Source organism: Podarcis liolepis, assembly GCF_965112155.1.
Source record: "Podarcis liolepis genome assembly, chromosome: 7".
NCBI classification, from domain to species: Eukaryota; Metazoa; Chordata; class Lepidosauria; order Squamata; family Lacertidae; genus Podarcis; species Podarcis liolepis.
Window position 1 is genome coordinate 22,484,487 of NC_139561.1, and position 17,881 is coordinate 22,502,367.

The window sequence follows — 17,881 nt, forward strand, 5'->3', positions numbered from 1 at the left end:
AACATGGAACATCACCACAAGAGAATAATCATGGAAGCCATCGAGATAGAGAAACACCCTCACAACATGAACAAGCGTGACGACACGTCCCGCCTGCCAGACATCTGGAAATTAGCCCTCCCCACAAAAACCGACACCAGATCCAGAGGCACACAGAACGCCACCACCAATCAACCACACCAGACCCAAACCCAGACCCTCTCCACAGATAAATTACAGACACCATCCAGTAACCAAACCATAGTGGCAACTCCGGATGCTGCACCCCCCTGCAATCCCTACACAGATCTGGCTGGCACAGGGCACAAAACCACAGCTCGCCCCTATACACGAAGCCAAGCCAAAGCACAACTAAGTGCAGTACAGCCATCTTCCCAGAAAAACTCTTCACAAATTCAAGAGGTCAAGACACGAAGGCTTTAGCAACTAATCCACACCTAATGACCCACCTAAGTGGTACTCAGAATATCACTCAAGAAATCACTCAAGATATCCCTCAAGTAATTAAGGAACAAAAGAAGAAAAGAACACTAGCCTGGGAACTTCCCCTCTGCCCAGAACTTTTGAGGCAATACACCACACCCCTCTACAGTATTTATAGGAACTCAAACACTGAGATCCCGCTCTGTTCCAGTAACAAGAAGCCGAAAGCACCAGCCTGAAGATGACGAGTGAGACCTCGTCGAAACGTCGCCTAGACACCCCAACTTTTACACGGGAAGACACCCGAGGACACCAAAACCTGCATTCCTGTACCCGTGAAAATCTACGAAAACAAATATATATATATATATATATATATATATATATATGGCATTTACAGAGCTTCTTCAAAGCACACAGTAAAAAGCAGCAAATGTTTTAAAGCAAATGGATGAAAAGTGCTTCTCTGATCTGATATTGGGGCCCAATTGCCTGCAGTTAAACAAGATGTGCTTGGCTGGAGAATCTTAGGACCAAACTCCATATTATAAGAACCTAAGAAGAGCCCCGTTGGATCAGCCCAGTTGGATACTGGACCAGCCTATCTGGTCCAGCATCCTATTCTCACAGTAGCCAATCAGATGGCTCCAGGAAGTCCCCTGGCAGGACATTAAGGCAACAGCCGTCCCTCAATGTTATTCATAAGAGCCTAAGAAGAACCTGGGTCAACCAGCTCAGTGGCCCGCCTGGTCCAGCATTCTGTTCTCACATTGACCAGCCAGATAACTATTATAAGAGAGCCAGCATGGCGTAGTGGTTAAAAGCGATGGACTCGTAATCTGGTGAACCGGGTTCGCTTCCCTGCTGCTCCACATGAAGCTGCTGGGTGACTTTGGGCTAGTCACACTTCTCTGAAGTCTCTCAGCCCCACTCACCTCACAGAGTGTTTGTTGTGGGGGAGGAAGGGAAAGGAGAATGTTAGGCGCTTTGAGACTCCTTAAGGAGAGTGAAAGGCAGGATATCAAGTCCAAATTCTTCTTCTTCTTTAAAAAGCTCACCAGCAGGACCCCAGTGCAGCAGAACTCTCCCCACTTGTGATTCCTGGCTATTGGCGTTCAGAGGTGTGCTTCCTCTGACAGCGAAGGGGGAACATAGCGTCAGGCTTCAGGGAATCTGACCCCCCCCCCCTGCCTCATGGCAGGCTGCCAGTAATGAAAAAAACAAGAAACTCTTAGCAAGGTATTTTATTCAATATTCACAGTGAGAGACGTAGGAAGCACTGTCTCAGATAATAGCGTTGCTCCAAGTCCCACCCTCTCCGTCTCTCCTACTGTACGTCATTCTTGCGTCCGCTGATCTGTGCTTTCTGCCTCTGAGCTTTCTGTTCTACTACTCTCAATGCTCACCTGGTCCTGGGAAGAAGAAGAAGAGGAGGAGGAGGAGGAGGAAGAGGAAGAGGAAGAATTTGAATTTGATATCCCGCTTTATCACTACCTGAAAAAGCCTCAAAGCAGCTAACATTCTCCTTTCCCTCCCCCACAACAAACACTCTGTGAGGTGAGTGAGGCTGAGAGACTTCAGAGGAGTCTGACTAGCCCAAGGTCACCCAGCAGCTGCATGTGGAGGAGCAGGGAATCGGACCCGGTTCACCAGATTACGAGTCCACCGCTCTTAACCACTACACCACACTGGGAGGGGAGGGGTCAGGAATACTTTCTAAGGATGCTGAGTCTGTCAGCTGTCTCTCCCCCAGTACTTCTTCTTCCTGCTGCTCCCCTCCCAATATTTCACAGTTTCTTCCTTCTGCAGCCTCTATGACCTTCTGCAAACCACTGTTGTAGATCTCTTCTTGAGAAGGTTCAGAAAGAGGGGTTGGCGGTCCCTACCATTCCTCCTCGGTCCAGTCCCTGACACATAGTCATCATAGATCAATGGCAACATTCTGAGGGATTCCTCAAGGCCAATGACTGCAGAACTTGGTCCTGATGCCATTTCACCGGAACAAGTTCCTGGCTTTCCAGAAATAGGTACTGGTGACAAACCAGGGATGAGCAGCGCACTCGGGTTGAATGTTATCTGTTAGCTCTGTTCTGTCCTGTTTTCTCTTTGCTATGGTTATTGTTTTTATTTAAACCATGAACCAAGACAATGTACATTGACCACTAACAACGAAACATATGTCACATATATTATTGCCAATTTATTGTGCTGTTTTTGTGACGTACAAATGGCATGAGAAGACTTGGTCTATTTATTTGTATCATTTATCACGCCTATGATCCTTGTTTATAAAACTCAATAACAAGTCAATTTAAAAAACTGAGAGGCAGCCCTCCTTCAAGTGAAGCAGAAGCAGAAATAGAAGAAGAAGAAGAAGAAGAAGAAGAAGAAGAAGAAGAAGAAGAAGAAGAAGAAGAAGAAGAAGGAGAAGAAGATTATTTGTGGGCCTAGAGAAAAGCAGCACAGAGGTAAGGGAGAATTCTTCTTACTGCTGCTTATCTGTTCAGCGTGGAATTTGCTTCCTTCCACTGGGCTTAGCCACAAACTAAGTGTGTGTAAGTAAATGATGCAAGACGAACTCATTACATGGCTGACATAGCAGCAGCTACCTGTGATTCCTTAGTGGGACGAGATCCTTAAGCCACCAGAGAGCTTATGTAAGAGATATTTTGGTTGACATGGCACCAAATTTAATTTTAAATTTGTTTCTAGCCAATAGCACACGAGAGCCAACCGGGATCAGTGGACACAACCCCCTGATTGGTTGGAATTGTTTCAAGAAGGTCATTATAGTGTACAGATCAGAAAACAGAACTGTGACCAGTATATGAACAAGGAAAGTGGTGTGTGTGTGTGTGTGTGTGTGTGTGTGTGTGATACAAATTTAATAAACCACAACTACTACTACTTTTCACTCTCTGAAGCCTCTTGATTCAACTGGAGCAGTTTCCTGAGTGAACATTTGGCTCAGCCCTTAAATAAACAAGGAGATTGCTCAAAAATTGCTGAGGGTTGAATTATTCACTTTTCCAGCTCATGGTTTTCTAGGATGCTGAGCGATGCATTTTTGACCCCTGCAGAACATGCCATTTCTAATAAGGAAAACAAAGGGCTGTATAATTTTCCTGATGCTGACATGAACGTAAAACAACAACTGGATGATTTAATCCAAATATATATTCATCGAGTTTTAGGGGAAAGATGGGATAAGGGTACATACTGAATAGCAAGAGAAGAGGGGGAAGAGAGAAAGGACGAGCGAATCGTTTTCAAAGGCATCTGGATATATGAAAATCAAGTTTTCAGCATGACCTTTCTGATGCCACCGTTGTGAAATTAGCAGCTGCTGTGACGTCAAAGGAAGGATCTTATTTCTGCTGTAGAGCTGCATGCCTTGAATTCACAATGACTGACTAGGCTTGTGTTGTGTTGCGTGATTGCCTTGGGATTCCTTCTCCGATTTCTACGTAAGGCAGTAGAAGTCTCTGTTGGGAGGAAAGCAACAAAAGCATGCCAGGAGCTAGCTGAACTAGTGGAGGGTGATAATCAGAAAGGCAACAGAGGACTCAGCTACACAGCTGCAAATAAAATGTTTTGAATGTTTGTACATTGAGTGCAATGTACAATTGTGACACTAGATGGCGACGGTGAGCTATAGCAAATTCAATGCATTTTTCAAAACGGTTTTTTTAAAGCATTTTAACGTTTTCAGCATGTGCGTAGATTCCACCCTGTTCTTCCCTCGCTGATTCTTTCTCATGTCGTGTGTCCTTATGCTTTCCTTCTTTCCTCCTCCTCCTTCAAGCCACTTTGCTTTGGATCTTTTGTTAATCTCTTGGCCTGATGACTCCATGATGGTCCCATATAAGTTTCTACTCAGAATGGCTTTGTTTGCCAGGAATAAAAAACACCTTAAGTTCCTTTATTCTTTTTTTCTCCCCCCCCTTCCCCCAATATTATTATTAGGTTTTACAACAAATTTTAACACATTCACTGCTGATAATATAATCACAAAATAAGTTTCCAAATGCCCCCCCCCCCCACGACTTCCCACAACTTCCCTTTCTGGTTTATAATGCATTTGCTTCTCCTGCATATTATCTTATTCCGTAATAAAGTAGAGTTAAAATTATAGATCATTATTATATTTTATTAGTTAATTGTGTCTAATCAAACCCTGCAAGTGAGCCTGTTTCCTTACGTTGCTTCTGTATATACATCATAAAAGGTTCCCAGTCTTTTTTTAAAGTCTCTATTATCCTAAGTTTCTTTGTTCTTTCAACCAGCAGTCTTGCCAGACTATTTATTTCTGCACTCTGCTGGTGTGTGTGTGTGCACGTGCGTAACCCAAAAGATCCCTTCTCCAGCATCCTAGAGCAGGGGTCAGCAAACTTACCACACCTCAGGCCGGTGTCTCCGGCGCCGATCGCACGACGGGCGGGAGAGTGCATGCCCATACACGTGCGCACACGTTGTTTCTGGTGCACTTCTGGGTCGGAGGAGCACCGAAAATAGCTTGTGTGCATTTGCACTGGCCTTTTCCGACCCGGATGTGCACCGGAAATAACGCTTCTGCATGCGCACAACGCTCCTCCAACCCAGAAGTGGGCAGCCGCGCAGCACAGCGCCGGTAAGAGCAGGCGGTGGCAGCGGGTGGGGGGGGTCGCTGCGGTCCGGATAAACGAGTCCCTCAGGCCTTATCCAGCCTGCGGACCTTAGTTTGGGGACCCCTGTCCTAGAGTCACCCAACCAACATGTTGTTGGCATCCGTCTCCTACTCAAGAGACAATGGAGTGCGCTTCCAAGGGTGAAGTCAAACTGCTGCCTTAGCAGCACCCAAGTGACTTCCCCTGGGCTGCCCAGACAACAGGACTCCCCTCTCATCCTCGCTGATGTGGTCCCAAAGGAAAGCAGAGCAATACATTTGCTTGGCTGCAGGAATTGCCGGAAGGAGGCCTACAAGGTGCCAACCAACCATCTTAGGTACTCCGCTCCAGATTTGTGTAGGGTATACTCCTAAGCCTTTTCTTTTCCTGAATATATCCTGCAAGGTAATAGAGGTTTAGAATCAGAGTTTTCTTTCTCCTAGATGGGCTACCTTCCCATGTTGACAAGTCCCATCTGCCCCTCACTTCCCTCTACAGCACATGCAGAAACCACCTTCTTGACCGCTGGACCCACTATTGGTCTCATCGGCTCAATCCGCCAGAGCATGTCTTTACACGCAGGGGAAGTCCCTAACAATCAGCATGGAAGTGGAACTTTTTAGTCACTGAAAAACGCATTCTCACCCCTTTGTGCCTTTTGGAGCCAATCAGAGTAAAAGGAGGTGAGTCAACCACCGAGGATTGGCTCCCAGGATCACTCTGGATAAAGGTTGTGGGAAGAGCACCAAGGAGGAATTGTTCTGCATGCTCCAAAGCTCAGTATTTAGGAACACTGAAAGCACAGTTTTCAGAGAATGGTGTGCAAGTTATTTTGCGTACAATGGGACTTCAAGGAAAATGCAACTTAACTCACTCAAAATATTATACTGGAGCACTCAGAATGATTCACCTGTGTATGTGCCCAGAAAATAGTAGAAACAGACAGAGGTCTGCATTGATCTCTAATGATTATTATTCCATAATTATAGGATTGTTGCATAATCTTAGAAGGTTGTATGTAACAGAAGGGAGCATGGCTATGACTACCATGAAGGAACCCTGCACTTCTCAATTCGCCACTACTGTGGATATATATAGGCAAACTCCCACAGTATCAGCCTATAGACTCTTGAAATATTTGTATGGGCAAATCTGACCAGTTGCACGATATCTCATTATGCATGGTGATCCCTGATTGGCTAGAAGAAGCCCCCAAAGTTTGGCAGTTTCCCTGAGCTAAAGATTTTGTGTGTATGTGTCTGTTGTCATGGGGGGGGGGAGGGGAGGGGAATAAGACCATTAAGTCTAGAATTGAAAATTACCTAACGCTTTCACTGTTATCTCTGATGAACAGAGAACCACAAACTGGCCACCGGCCACTGTGTCCGTAGCGTTACTTAAAGAGAGAACAAAATCCAGACCTACAAAGGTCCCTTATGCAACTCTGGCTTTTAAAAAATACCCCGTTAAATATTTCATGGTTGCTGCGGGCAGCATTTCAGGGCTCTCGTCATCAGCCTTCTCCTGCGTTATGAAACATTTATCAGCCCAAGCCAGGAAGTCAACATCGCTGGCTGACAAGCCTGAAATTATTTGCAAACTGAGATGGAGCGAGGGAAAAGATATGTAGCACATGACCCTGAGGATTATGCTAAGCAAAAGAGTGAAGCAGAGGAGGCTGATCCGTTATGGCAGATGGGGCAGTGCCCCACAAACCTCCGTCTGCCCTCATCCTGCTTCCACTTGCCTGCCTTCCTAGTTCCATCCAATCCATGGGGTGGCCCTGCCTGTCAGTTTCCTGCTCCTCAGCCTCAACGTCGCCCTCTCCAGGAGGGAGGAGGATGGGGACAAAACTAGAATCCTTTGGCTTTGCCTGCCATTGGCTCTGGCGCCACCTACTGTTGGCCTCCCTGCCTTCTGCCCTATCAGCTGCCACTGCCTTCCAGTATTGTCCTTGTTAAGCTGTGGGTGAACATATCAGATGACATAGCGATTCTTCAAACAGGTCTTGTTTATTCACAGACCCAGAACAGAACTGAACTGAAGGGTTCAGCCAGCCTGCCTATATAGAGCTCCACTACAACGCAACAGTAACAACTTTCTGTAACTATCCAATCACTGAACGTCACTTTCAGTTCCTTATTTGCATATGTGGACCTGAGTGAAAACTACCTACAGTATCCCCCTGCTGGCCCAGGGTGAGAACTTCAGTACTTAGCAGTCCTGGCCCTGAAATGGCAGCTAGGTGGCTGGGCAAGGGAGCTACCAGAAGAGAAATAGATGGTTATTCCAAAATAAGCAGGCAAGGATGCAGTTTGGCTGATGGTTTTCAAACAAGCTTTCTGTATCTGTTTGCCCCAGAGACCTGTCAGGAGAAAAGAAGCAAGCATACCTCTCAGTAAAGATGAAGTCAATCTAGACTACCCACTCCTAGGCAGAAGTGGGGGGTCTGCAACAAAAAGTTACATCGTGGAGTGCTCCTGTCTAGGGCTTGAACCAGCCAGCCACACCCCTTCCTGAGAAAGGATTTCAACCCTCATTTTCTCATAATTTCCAACAGTTAATCAGCACCTGCCAAAGGAATGTGGTATTGAAAAAGAGGAATGCTACCTACGTAGGGAATATGCTGAAAATGTGATTTCATCTACTTTAAGGAGATTTTCCAGCTTAAACTGGCCCCTCGCATGACCTGCCAACTGCACTAGGTAAAGATTGCAGCCCAGGCTTCCGGAGGCGGCGCGAACGGCAATGGCGGTCTCCTTCCAGTGGTGAAGGGGAAGCTCCGCACAAACGGGTCGTCCGCTACGGCGAAGCGGAGACCCAAGTCGGAAACCCACAGGCAGCGATAGCCTGTGGCCGTGGGACTCGGCGGGCACCATTAGCGCCCCCAGAAACGACGGAGGGACCCCGTAAGGGGCTCCAGAACGTGGAAGGGCTGGTGCGGTGCTGTGAGTTGATCGCTCTTTCTGTGGAGTGAAGCCGCATAGCTGCTGTCGTTGAGCGCTGACCTTTTTTCCTGGGAACATTCGGCTACAAAAGCAACAACCCGTGAGTAGGGGAACTGACTGAATTTGGGGCTAAATTGAATTAAATTTGGCCAAAGCGGGAGACGCAACCAGGAAGTCTGTCTCCCGGCTCTGCTTAAAGTTGCTTAAAAAGAGGAATGCTACCTACGTAGGGAATATGCTGAAAATGTGATTTCATCTACTTTAAGGAGATTTTCCAGCTTAAACTGGCCCCTCGCATGACCTGCCAACTGCACTAGGTAAAGATTGCAGCCCAGGGGGCTGAGCCGTTTCACTCAAACTCGATATTAACTTTGGAAAGAATGAATGGCATGGTGGCGATTCAAGGGAACGTTTGTTCTGAAATAATCAGGACGGAGGCTACAAGAATGTGGGCTTTGCTGCAAAAGTGACTTCAGGTTCTTCAAGAAGATCCTTGCCTCAAGCTGACCCCAATCATATCCTACAGGCCACGAAAAATCATGAACAACCATCCCAGCCTAGTCTTCCTTCCTTGGGACAGGTAACAATTGACGTCTCACTGCCACCTGTGATACCTCTGTCCCCATTTTCTAAATGTTCTGTGTGTCAATCCTCTTTGTTTAGCCAGGTCTGTTTCTTCTTCTTCTTCGGCGATCACTCGTAGCCAAGTAAGATTGTTTTCCATAAACACGGTTTTAACAGTGAGGCCGTAAGTGACTGTGGAGGCCAATTCTGGATCCACACGTCCTTCCACAGTGGGGAGATAGATTTCCGGGCAGGAGTTGATCACAGTGTGGATTTGCCAAGCGTGCCTTCCTCTTAGCATGTTTCTCCCTTGCGTCCTGAGTTTGAGTGTCTTCAAAGCCCATGGCACCTATGGAAAAGGCTGTTCTCCAGTTGGAGCGTTCGCAGGCCAGTGTTTCCCAGTTGTCGGTGCTTATACTACATTTTTTTTAAAAAAAGATTTGCCTTGAGAGAGTCTTTAAACCTCTTTTGTTGACCACCAGCATTACGCTTTCCATTTTTAAGTTCGGAATAGAGTAGTTGCTTTGGAAGACGATAATCAGGCATCCGCACAAGAAGAACATAAGAAGAACCTTGCTGCTGGATGTGGCCATATGGCCCATTTAAATAGTTGTTTTTACTGATTATTTTGTTGTTCTGTTCTCTTTGTAAACTGCTTTGAGGTTGTCGGCTTTCTCCACCATCAAGCAGTGTATATATGTAGTGAAATAATTAAATAATATAAATAGTCCGGCATCCTGTTCTCACAAGTGGCTAACAGGATTCCTGTTGGAAGATGGTAAGTAGGACCCTGAGCACAAAGGCCCTCTCCCCTCCTGTCATTTCCAGCAACTGGTATTCAGAAACATGATTGCCTCGGACTGTGGAGGCAGAACATTAACATGGTGTCATAGTGTTTTAAATGCATGGTGTGACTGTGGCCACCAATAACAATCAATTAGTGGTGGATTTATACTGCCTTGGGCTCTGAGGTCTTCAGGGGAGGTCCTCCTCTCAGTTCCGCCACCTTCACAGATATGTTTGCTGGGGCCTTCTCAGTGGTGGCTCCCAGACTTTGGAACTCCCTCCCTAGAGAATCTAGACTGGTTCTCTCGTTGTTGACCTTCCACCGGAAGCTGAAGACTTTTTGTTCCAACTGTCTTTGGGGAACTGACTGACTTCTTTTTTTCCTTTTCTTTAAGGAAGGGCTTTTAATAGTGTCGGTGCTGTATTTATTATCTGTATTTCAATAAATCTGTTTTTTAATATTGTTTTAATCCCATTAGCATTCAGTTACTTTCTCATGATTGTCTTTTATATGTTTCCAGCTTTGTCATTTTAATTTGTGTAAGCTTCGTTGAGTCCTGGTCTGGGGAAAAGGCAGGATACAAATAAATGGAGTAATTATTATTATTATCATCCGGGACTGCCCACACATTCTGCATCATTTGCTCTGCAAAAAGCATTGAGATTAATGAACTTGGGTTAACCACGCCCAGGGATACAACCCTATAGGATTTTGTTCTTTTTAAAAAATATGGGTTTTATCCAGCACTGGTTCTACTACTGTAAATAATGGACATGATTAATCTAGGTGCCTTGCTTCAGACCCTCCAAGTGTCCCTATTTTCCAGGGATGTCCCTGATTTAAAGACACCATCCCGGTTTCTGATTTGATACCGGAATGTCCCACTTTTCCTTAGGACAGGGGTAGTCAACCTAAGGCCCATGGGTCAGATGCGGCCCAATTGCCTTCTAAATCCGGCTCATGGACGGTCCAGGAATCAGCGTGTTTTTACATGAGTAGAATGTGTCCTTTTATTTAAAATGCATCTCTGGGTTATTTGTGGGGCATAGGAATTCGTTCATTATTTTTTTCAAAATATAGTCTGGCCCCCACACAGCTGAAAAAGATTGTTGACCTCTGCTTTAGGATGTCCCTATTTTCATTGGAGAAATGTTGGAGGGTGTGGAGTTATCCGACTCCCGAGCCGTCTGAAGGTAATCCTGTATAGAGACATTTTTTAATGTTTTATTATGTTTGTATATATGTTGGAATGAACTGATGTAGTAGTTACTGCGGGTTTTTTTTGTTATAGTTGAACCCTAAATAAAGAATTAAAAATAAAAATGTTTGTATATATGTTGGAAGCTTCCCAGAGTGTCTGGAGCAACCCAGTAAGATGTGTGGGGTATAATTAATAAAATTATCATTATGCAATCAGACTATTTTCATCGGATAAATGTTGGAGGGTATGCTGTTTCCAATGAGTCTACCCCAAGTAGGACTTAGTTTAATACAATCCTGTATTTCCTTCCTGAGCAGGGGGGATGCTCCAGTTAATGCAAAACAAATTTGTTTTGCATTTCGGCATTGAAAAGCCACAGCAGATGTCTTGTTGACATGCTTAATGGGTTTACAAGGCAGCCTGCTTAGAAACGGAGGTCCCCCACCCTTGTCAGAAACAGCAGGTTGTTTGTAAGCCGAGGCAGGAAAGCGAGCGAGAAGAAAAGCCCCAAACAATCTGTTTTCTGGCTGCATTGAAAACAGCACATCATAAGCTCACAACAGGACCCTCCTGGCTGTTTTCTGTTTATTACATTGAAAAATGAAAGCGTAGGCTGCCTGGCCGACATTAATTTTGTCACCCCTGTAGGGAATCACCCATCTTGACTGCCTGCCTTTTGTTTGGATTCGTTTCTCGGAGGGGAAATAACTGGCGCCTGTCGAGTTAGCAAAAAGACATCCCCGATTGGCTGCTTGCGGAGGGGGGGCTGGTGACTGTATTTCGGCACCGCGACAAAATGGCCTCTCCAGCACTGGAACTCCATTTACAAGAGATCATTTGGGCTATTCCAGGGGTAGGCAACCTAAGGCCCGTGGGCTGGATGCGGCCCAATCGCCTTCTCAATCCGGCCCATGGGCAGTCCGGGAATCAGCGTGTTTTTACATGAGTAGAATGTGTCCTTTTATTAAAAATGCATCTCTGGGTTATTTGTGGGGTCTGCCTGGTGTTTTTACATGAGTAGAATGTGTGCTTTTATTTAAAATGCACCTCTGGGTTATTTGTGGGGCATAGGAATTCGTTCATTATTTTTTTTCCCAAAATATAGTCCGGCCCCCCACAAGGTCTGAGGGACAGTGGACCAGCCCACGACTGAAAAAGGTTGCTGACCACTGGGCTATTCTCATGCCTCAGGGTGGCAAAAATGCAGCATTTATCCAGCCTGTGGCTGCCATTTTGTTATTGTTCGGGAGCCAAGCCGTTCGAGTACTGAGGTACCACTGTATATTTATTTCTATTTGGTTGAAGAAGTGCATCGCAACGTTCAAGAATTTTTCAGTTTGCATATTGTATCCGGAAGTGCAAATCATGTCGGTCTGTGGTACAGTCCAAACAGAATGGACTTCTTCCGCATTCCTAAATACTATACAGCTGGTTTAACTTCTTGTTGGCTGGTTTCAAAAGGGGTTTTGGGGAGTGCTTCTCAATACGGAGGGGTTTAGGCTAAGACCAACTACAGTTCCCACAATTCTTTGAGGGCCCTGAAAATGCCTTCCTAGGAATATGTCCTTGACCTCTGACCATGCCTCTTGCTCGCTTGGAGAAGAGGAAACAGAGGGTATGTGGATGCAGAAACTGCCTTAATGTACAAAGGCAAAATTTGCATCTGTTGCTCCTCCTACTTTGCCTCTGGCTCCACCCACCACTAGTGTCTGGCTCTGGAAAGGTTGATCAAAAGGGAAATGTGGTCTTTGGGTTGGAGGATCACCCTGAGACCTCCAGGTATAGGGCGATATATACATTCAATAAATAATAATAAATAAATAAAAAGTCTTCCCCGCCCCTGAGTTAAATCGTGATTTCTTCCCCTAAGCTATAACCATTGGTGACTGGTGCCCATTGGGACTAGCAGGCAGAAAAATGCAGGTAAGTCAGGTAGTCACAAGAAAAACCTGCATCCCACCAGGAGAATTTCATAAATAAATAAATAAATCCCTTCCTCTTTGATCATTTTTAAATGCCATTTCTTGCATGGTAGCAGGGAAAACGCAGGGGAAATGTTTGGCCACACACAAACTAGGGCTTTTTACCGGTTGATACTGGAAATATAATTGCTGGACTAGACAGGTCCTTAACCTGATTCAACACAGCTTTTGTGTTCAATCAGAAAACAGCAGCCAGAGTAACCTTGGCAAAGAATTTTGAAGTGCAGCGTAATCTATACCCCCAATTAATACAACCATTTTCAGAAGCGTCATTGTGCTTTTGCTGCATTTGTCCTTCAAACAAATCAAAACAAAACCACAGACAGCATCAACTGGAATGGATATTCAGTATAAATATTGGTTCCTCTCCTGCTCTCCCTGCACTATTAGTTCCAGATTAAGAACAGTCGCATCCACAAGGGCCCTAGCCTATCCAGTCTTTGGGACTTGCACAAAGGATAGGGTTGGATCCAATGTTAGTCATACTCAGAATAGACACACTGAAATGAACAAACCTTTGGGGTGCAGCCAAGACTAGTCGCTCAAGGTAATAATGTTCCTTAACTTCAGTGGGTCTACTCTAAGCAGGGATAGTATTGGATGCAACCATAGGTGTGTTCATGGGGTGTTTAAAAACCCCAGAGATTGTGCCAAAGAAGAGAGATTATGGAGCAGCAACCCAGCTCCTTCAGCTGCCACAGGGAAACAGTGGGAGAGAGACAGAGGCAGAAGAGGGGAGGAGGGAAGCAGGGAGAGATGCAGGCAGAAGAAAAAAGCCGGGATGGATCTGCAGTTTCTGCCTATGTCTGTCTCTGGAAAGGATGGTGGTATGATTGGCAATAAGGGAAGAGGCTGCTTCTAGGGACAGAATTTGGTACTTGGAATCTCTCTCTTTTTAGTTTGTATTAAGTTTAGTTGTTTTGTTTTTTAGTTTAGGTTCCTTCATCCATTTTATGAATGAAAACAATGTCCTTTATGTCAGTTGTTGTTGTTGTTGTTGTTTAGTCATTTAGTCGTGTCCGGCTCTTCGTGACCCCATGGACCAGAGCACGCCAGGCACTCCTGTCTTTCACTGCCTCCCGCAGTTTGGTCAAACTCATGCTGGTAGCTTCGAGAACACTGTCCAACCATCTCGTCCTCTGTTGTCCCCTTCTCCTTGTGCCCTCCATCTTTCCCAACATCAGGGACTTTTCCAGGGAGTCTTCTCTTCTCATGAGGTGGCCAAAGTATTGGAGCCTCAGCTTCAGGATCTGTCCTTCCAGTGAGCACTTGGGGCTGATTTCCTTCAGAATGGATAGGTTTGATCTTCTTGCAGTCCATGGGACTCTCAAGAGTCTCCTCCAGCACCATAATTCAAAAGCATCAATTCTTCGGCGATCAGCCTTTTCTACATCACTACTGGGAAAACCATAGCTTTAACTATATGGACCTTTGTTGGCAAGGTGATGTCTCTGCTTTTTAAGATGTTGTCTTTACGACAGAGTATTCAACAAACCTTTGCCTTTAAAAAATAAATTAAATTTCCCTGGACGCTCACCCTCATAAAATGTGTTGTGCATGCCTATGGATACAACCTTCGGAACTATTTTTAATTCAAATGCATGCAAATTAAATCAAACGCGCACAATGACTCAAGGAAAATGCCTTCCATTGGGTGACAGAGCTAACAATTACAAACGAGCTTGAGGAACGTCAAGCGTAAAAGACAAGAAACAAAAGCCCAGCCGTCGCGGGAGACAGCTCTGTCCTGCAACGGCAACAACATAACGATAGCTACTTTCACATTCCCATGTCTGGTGTCATGAATATTTTCCGGCTTCCTGATAGAGCAACTATTGCTCAGGCAACCACTGAAAACGTGTGGGCAGTTGGGGAAGAGAGGTTTTAATTTTGCCTCGGTCGTCTCACAATGAATACAAACAGACACATTCTGTACTGTCAGGACGGTTCTCTCCCTCCCTGCCTCTACATATCTCGAAAAGAGTTATTGAAAACATTGTCATTCTGCATCTCCTTAATAGCTACACTGATGGTTATGGGTTATTGTTAGTGCATTTAACAAATGGCAGCACGATGGCAGCACGATTATTCGATTTTGGGGGGCAAGCGGACTGGGATTCTTAATGTAAGAAGGAGAACAACATTAAGAAGAGCTCTGAGGGATCATCTCTCTCTTTTTTTGAAATAATTTTTATTTGATTTTACAAACAAAAGGTTATACGAAAACCAGATACATAACCATAAATAGAGATTTCTCTGACTCTCCAGACTTCCCACCCTCCCCTCCATGGGTCCTATTGTCAACATCTTCAACTGCATATTATTTCACAATCCATATATTGTATCTCTCCATATTGACCACAGTATTTGTCACATTACAAGCATTGTTAAAATCCTACTAATGTTTTCATCTGCTTATAGTGATTTCCTAAATAAATTATAATTTTTCCCCATTATTTCTTGAAGTTTTTGTCCTCTTGGTTCCTGCGCTTTCCGGTCAGCTTTGCCATTTAGGAGTATTCCAACAGCTAGATCTGCCATTCCTCTCTGGTAGGGACTTTGTCTTCTTTCCATCTTTGGGCTAGTAGCATCCGTGTGGCTGTTGTTTTGTACATAAAAAGTCTTTTCTGCTCTTTTGGGATGTCAGTATCTACAATTCCTAATAAGAAAGCTTCTGGGTTGTTGTTTTTTACAAAAGTTAGTTGAAACTTTTTCTTCAATTGTGACCCTACATCAGTAGGGTGACCATGTACCCTACTGTAAAGGGGAAGAGCTGTAGCTCAGTGGTAGAGCATCTGCTTTGCATGCAGAAGGTTGCAGGTTCAATCCCCAGGATCTCCAGCTAAGACTGAGAATGCTCTCTACCTGAAAACCCTGGAGAGCTACTACTGGTCAGTGTGGACAGTGCTGAGCTAGATGGACTTAGTGGTTCAACACAGGTTGTAGCTCAGTGCTAGAGTCCCTGCTTTGTTTGCAGAAGGTGCACCTGAACTCCCCTGCTGCTTGCTGGGAGGGGCAGGGAGGAGACGGGATCATCAACCATCCGCATAGTGCCTGTGGCCAGGGATGCTGGGAGTTGGAGTAAAAAATTTCTGGAGGGGCCACCAGGTAAGGGGCAATTGTCCATTCATGAGTGAGTAAAGCTACATTGGGAGGGCATTATGCAATATTTTAATGTATCGTGGACTCAGCAAGCTGACTTGTGGTCCAGCTTGGCAGGTAAAGGTGGACGGGAGCCAGCAAGGTAGTAGCAGGCCCACCGGAGAGTGCTTTGCCTGGGCATCACCAAACATACCAGCAGCCCTGACAGCGGGAAGGGTGTAGGCAGGCAGACTGCTGCCTGTTGGGATCTCCGCTCGGCCAAGCTGATAAAGCTCATTTTCCTCTGGAATCGCCCCTGACGATAATTACCGACCTGAGCCTTTGATGAGGCCTCAGGCGCATCCCCGATTCAGCAGAGAATTCAAAGCAGCAAGCGGAAGTGATGAGATTTATGGCTACATGCTATGCTTTATTACTAAGCTACCCAAAGAGCAAAGAAATATACATCCTCTCTCTGTGAGAGCAGAGAGCAACTGAACAACAAAGGAACAAAGGAACAGGAAACCAGTAACGTCACATCCCTCTCTCGTCTCCCGTGAGACTTCCAACAGTATGGAATGTGTCTGGAATGTAAACAGAGTCCTGTGACTCTAAGCAGCTGCTCAGTGGCAAACAGAAACTAACATCCTCCCCCTTTCTGTGAACACCACTGGGCAGCGTGTCAGTACAATCTCAGTACAAACCCAATTTCTGTCCATAGGGACATTGTTGATCCTTCGGAACAACCTTGGACAATAAATCAGCAGGAATTTCATTACCTGGCATGTAGCCCATCGTTACGAGTCCTTCCTGAACACATTCTCTAGCATGTTGCAGCTTCAATTGCAAGTTCTTCGTGCTTTGCTTACAACCTTCAAAGCCAAACATGCTTTGTTGTCCTGATAAACCTGGATTGGACATTTGACAGGAATTCTCATGTCTTTACACAACTGCAGAGCCTTGGAGAGCTAAACCTCTGGCCTGAAGACAACACTCCACAGCTTCCCTCCTGATGTGCTCCTGGCACTGCCAGACTGTTGGGATGGGATGGGAGGAATCTGGTTCTTCAGCACCAGATGTCCGTGAAGGTCCAGGCCCTGAAAGCCCTGGTGGTCTGGGAATTCCTACTGGGAGTTCTTGTCCCGCTTCCTCAGGTGCACTGGTCTCCCTGTCCTTTGCGGTCATCTCTGATCCCTGGCTGAGACCCAGCCTCCAACTCTGTAATCCAGGGCACCGCTGGGTACAGGGGTCATGACGCACTGTGACTCGGCCCAGTCACTGTCTCTCAGACTCACCTCCCTCACAGCGTTCTTATGTGGATAAAATGGCAGTGAAGCAGAACTGCACTTGGAGATTGAGAACACCAGCATGAAATGGATAAGATTTGCCAGGGCAGGGGGTAGGTTGGGGAAAAGTTTTCTGACCACCCCCGCACACGTCCCCTTTTCCGCATTGATGTACAAACTAGGAGAAAAATGTGCTACAGGCAGCTGTAGGCTTTCGCTGCATTTCAACCCCCCCCCCTCACAATAGATGTTATAAAAATTGAAAGATCTACAGTTCACTGGTTTTTATTTCTAGGGCGCCTTTATGCCGACGCTCGCAAATTGGCTCATTTTGTAAGCTCAGCAAGCAGATTCCCTCTCAAATAGGGTCGCCTGAACCCCATTAGACCAAAGCAGTTGCATTTCTGTCAGCCGTACTGGTTTCGCTATGTAGCTACTCACACATTGCCGGAGGTAAGCTTTCTTTCTCTGAAATGAAGGGTGCTATTATAAATGAGATAACCCAGTTCGAGTGAGTATTTGTTCTTTTGGGGGATTTTTCTTTTTTAATATAAAAAACCCTGTCCTGTTTTTGTTGCTTAGTTCCAAACCAAAGAAAAAAAGGAGGGGGGAAGGAGGAGATTAGGAGCTGGTAAACATGAACTGAATTCATTTCTTGCAGGCAGAAAAATAGAAACCTAAGATTTTCTTAGGTATTTTGTGAACATGCCCGTTATCTGGGTTTGCACAACTGAAGTAGGTCCAAGCAAAAGAGGATACATATTGTTGCCACTCAGATGCTACTAGCCCAGAGATGGAAAGAAGATAAGGCCCCTACCAAAGAGGAATGGCAAGCTAAGCTGATGGACTATGCTGAAATGGCAAAGCTGACTGGAAAACTCAGGAACCGAGAGGACGGAAACTTTAAAAAAAGAATGGGGAAAATGTATAACTTATCTAGGAGACCACTGCAAGCAGATGGAA

The 17,881-nt window shown here is 45.4% G+C and overlaps 1 protein-coding gene and 1 long non-coding RNA gene across 2 annotated transcripts in view; one reads left to right on the forward strand and one right to left on the reverse strand.

Annotated features, from left to right (window-relative positions):
- AURKAIP1 (aurora kinase A interacting protein 1) overlaps positions 1-12,968 on the reverse strand; it is a 155,656-nt gene extending 142,688 nt beyond the window's left edge. Inside the window, exon 1 of the mRNA XM_083513320.1 lies at positions 12,962-12,968. The gene's annotated coding sequence lies outside the window, so the exon portion shown is untranslated. The remainder of the gene's footprint in view (positions 1-12,961) is intronic.
- The window catches only part of LOC310711476, a 50,589-nt gene continuing 41,108 nt past the window's right edge, over positions 8,401-17,881 (forward strand). The window contains exon 1 of the long non-coding RNA XR_014528481.1: positions 8,401-8,597. This is a non-coding gene — a long non-coding RNA (uncharacterized lncRNA). The remainder of the gene's footprint in view (positions 8,598-17,881) is intronic.